Source organism: Anopheles darlingi, chromosome 2 (assembly GCF_943734745.1).
Source record: "Anopheles darlingi chromosome 2, idAnoDarlMG_H_01, whole genome shotgun sequence".
NCBI lineage: Eukaryota > Metazoa > Arthropoda > Insecta > Diptera > Culicidae > Anopheles > Anopheles darlingi.
In genome coordinates, this window is record NC_064874.1 from 56,053,202 (window position 1) to 56,057,418 (window position 4,217).

A 4,217-nucleotide genomic window follows, 5' to 3' on the forward strand; every position below is an offset into this window, starting at 1 on the left:
GCAGCGAAAACCAGGAATGCCAGCACGTCTCTAGATCTTCCAAATACAGTTTGATGTAACCATTGTGTTGTTTAAGCTCTCATCCAATTGTATATCCGGAATACTGTTTCGCGAACCATACATTGTGGGATGTTTGATGTTCCTACATTATCTGGTAGTTAATATCATGCAATGGTTTTCCTCGAAGCACAATTAAGCGATAAGTATTCATCGTTGTAGCAACAAGTCGGGAGACCATTGCGCATTGACATTAATCGAGCGATTATTCTTCATCTATTTCTCCACAGTAGCTGAGACGTGACTTTCAAAGTTATTTTTCCTCCCAGTGATTTCAATCAGTGAGTGATCCATTTCACTATTAACGATACTTTGCATCATCTGACTCAAGTATTCATAAGCATAAGTTACGTGTGTAGTTACAGGAACGTGTTCAGGTAATTAATGTCTTCTTTGTTTCTGTCCTAATGTGCTTTCGCTGTGATGTTACGTTTACTTCGGTTGCAACATTACTGCAGAGGATGGTGATTGGTTGTAATGTTGAGCACTTTTCTTTCCGTCGCCAAAATGTCATTGTAAAGCAGTTGTGCTCTGAATATACGTGTCGATGCTGCTTCCAGACTACCAATCTATCGATGCTGCTCCACATTAACTGCAGGATGGCCAATGTTGAATAACTAATGTTGTCGAAGATTTTCTATGGTCATGTTGTTGTACAACGTTGTCTGTTGTCGTTGAATTCAATTGAATGCCGTTGTCGTTTTTTGTAGCAGATGATGAAGCGATCGTTTCATACACGCATGGTTTGCAGCATAACATGGTTTTCTTTTTGCTAAGATTGGGGCGGATCGTTGAAGCGATCAAACTGCGATTTGGCTTAAGGATATAAAACCACCAACGCTGTTCATTCCTATCCCCTACACTATTATCCTAATAACTATGAACTAATAACAACGTACTTCTTAATATTATTTATAAAATACATAGTTCCTTCCTCCAGCAGATTTCCATTGAAGAAGAAACTGTTTCCAATCGATGCTCTGCCATAATAGAGAGGGTTGACCTGAAGCTGATGGAGTATCAAACGCGACGAAGAATTGGGCTTCCCTTTGAGCTGTGATTCATTCTGTGAAAAATAATAGTCAAATAAACGTGTAAATTTCTTTAAAATGGCAAATTAATGTAAACTCAAGCAGGTCGCAACTGCGAAAACAATACACATACCTTGAGACTAGATGAATCGCACTCGATATCTTCTCGTTGGTAATTGATATTCTACTCGTTGTTTTATGGATGCCGCGAAGCGTTTTCTGTGGTCTGCAGTTGAGACATGTTTCACATCTCACATGATGTTGGCTCGCCTTCCACGATTCTTGTTGAGGTTGTTGCTTTTACTTTAATGTTGCCGTTAAGTCGCAGTTTCCATTACATAATCTAATCTTGTAGTCTGTGATTTTTGTTGTTAATGTAAGATGTTTTTTTTTGCGATCAATAGTGTAAATAAAGATTGGTCAAATTGCAAAGTAAAACTATCTCATATTTCATACAAAATTTACTCATAGTGATGTACGCATCTTGATTTTTTTTTTTTAAAGAGAGCTAACTGATAGCAACAGTTTAGGTTCAAGCTTATCTATTGTATTGGTAGCTTATCATTCGGCCATTCAAGGGACAACTATGGTTATTATATTGAAAATTATTGATAAATCCAAACTTCTTTATTCACACGGCAGTAGTCTTGTGTTATGCAATAGTCTTGTGCTCAGAAAAGATTAAGCTCATTTTATGAACAACTAGAAAATTATTTGAAATGGTTTGCTCTCAGGTACCTAACCTATTAAATAAAATCGACAAGCGTTTATGGCCTTGTTTGGACGATTCTTCTTGTTTGGACGGACGGAACTAATTTGACCACTCTAGCAGGAAGTGCTTCTCGTTATAGAAGGATTCTATGAATGAATTGTGATGAGATTGTATGCTTTCTCTTGAAAAGAAAACAGAAAAGAAGGAAAAGTGACGCAAGGCAATCACTAGTATATTATAGTATCGTAAAATCGATTGCAAAACGCTTAGCTTAGTACAAAACCGTACTGATAAGATGCCTTATTAGCCACGATAGTTATAAGTGTTGGATATGCAGCCATGGCAGTCGGTGCATTTGGCCACACTGAACGTTTGACAGTAAAGCTTTCAATGTGAGGATATGGGACAGCTCCCATTTCCGTTATTTCTCTTCTCTTGAAACACTGAAAAAAATACACGCGTTTTCGTTCCGAATGTAACAGTCCTATTGCTGACTTTAGGAGACACTCTTACGCCAGTGTCATGACTGCCCTAGAGATGATGTTCCAGAAGAAAATTTGTCGATTGAATTTGTCAAGTGTCGGCTCTTGGACGAAGAGACCAGGATAAAAGGGGCAATAATGCAGACCTATATTTCCACAAACGACCAAGCGGCGTTATCGGGCAACAAGCAAGTGAAGGGAAAATTGATTTGGGTGGACTCATGCTGAACAAAAGGAAATATGCAGCCCACAGCTGATCGCCGAGATGAACTGGAGACCGTCCACTGGAGAGATGAACTGGAGACACTCCGATAAACTTTGAAAATGTGAGTTCGAGAATATCTACCCACACTGGGAAAACGAACAAAGTGGTTCGAGCCGGTCGAACCACTTGCGGTAGGTAGGAGTAGTAATTATAATCGACCACACATTACCGCGCGGCGTTTGGCCAAAAGGAGGCGTGATCGAAGTGAAAAGGGATAGGGATGGACAGGTACGGAATGCAAAGGTAAAAACCGCGAAACGAGAGATTGAAAGGCCAGCGACAAAAATCGCAAAAACCGACGTACGGCCACGCGGTGATAGGGAGTGAGAATACAGCGACAAGTGTAGCTGTAAAGCTTAAAAAGAAGCGCAGGACAGTTAAGCAACAACGCGGGTTGTGGGTTGCGTTGACAGGTAGAAGAGAACTTAGTAAACAAACCAGATAGCAGGCGTAATATAACTTACCGAGGACGACGGTTGCTTTTAGGATTGGACTCCATTCAATCACGTCAGGTAGTAGCGCAATGCTGCTTCATCTCGAGCCTAATCAGTGGCCGCATCGATGCCCCAGGCCTGCTGGCTCAGTTACACTTTGCAGCCCCCTATCGACGCCTTCGTTGGGCCTAACTGTCCCGCGGTCGAGGACATCCTACGGTTCTAACGCGCCACTACTAAGGGCAATTCAATCCTACAATGACAATGCAGCACATCTCGACCCGAACACCCCGCCTGTGACGCTCAGAAGCGCAATTATTAATATCTGTGATCAGTGACCGCCTTCCGTACTTCCTGTTAGAATTAAGCCTAGAATTTAAGCCACCCAATTAGGCCTGCGTTGCCCATTGGGTGTGCAAGTTACAAATACAATACAATACAATACAACACAATACATACAGTAGCTCCTACGCAAGGAGATCGTGGAGTAGTGTCACTACCTCACTGGGAGGTGGACTTTCAAGAATGACAAGGAGTTACGCGAGAAGAGTTACGTTACGCGAGAAGATACGTAACGCCAGGAGAGGATAAAAAAGGCGCGCGATGCGCCTAGCGAGTGAGTCAAGTAAGAATCCTTTCTGCGAAAAGAGACTAAATTTGTAGCGCTCTGAAGAATAAAAGCGGACCACCGCTCAAAAGCTAACAGATTGTCTTTGACTCCAAGGTTGCAATTTGTAACATTCTGACTGTCAAGGTTGCGCAACTTTCGTTGCATGCTGCGCAACTGGCTGCGTTAAGAACGCATAGTGCTTATGGAGATCGGGAAGAAGCTGCCAACAAACAAGGCGTCCGGGGGCCGGACGGGATCCCGAACGTGGGGCGTTAAAAACCGCGATCAGAGAGGCTCTCGCCGGCATGTTCCGCGTCGTGCTGCAGAAGCTACTAAATGAGGGTCACTTCCCGGACAGATGGAAGAGGCAGAAACTGGATGAGAAAGTCATCCTGAACCACCTCTCTAGGTACATGGAAGGAGAGAACGGGTTATCGGAGAGGCAGTTTGGGTTCAGGAGAGGACGATCGACAGTTGACGCGCATTCAACATGGTGGTCAGAAGGGCAGAGCAAGCACGAAACAAAAAGAGGACGGACAAACGTTACTGCGCGATTGTGATGCTGGACATAGAAAAAGCCTTCAACAGTGCAAGCTGGAAGGTCATAGCGAAGGCACTACATCGTT

General features: G+C 42.9%; 1 long non-coding RNA gene across 1 annotated transcript; it reads right to left on the bottom strand.

The window, feature by feature from the left end:
* Positions 1-691: 691 nt before the first annotated feature.
* LOC125948745 (uncharacterized) lies at positions 692-3,272 on the bottom strand. Its single transcript, XR_007468608.1, has 3 exons — positions 3,012-3,272; positions 1,222-1,444; positions 692-1,123 (listed from the first exon to the last, which is right to left on the bottom strand). It is a non-coding gene; the product is annotated as an uncharacterized LOC125948745 (long non-coding RNA).
* Positions 3,273-4,217: the final 945 nt, after the last annotated feature.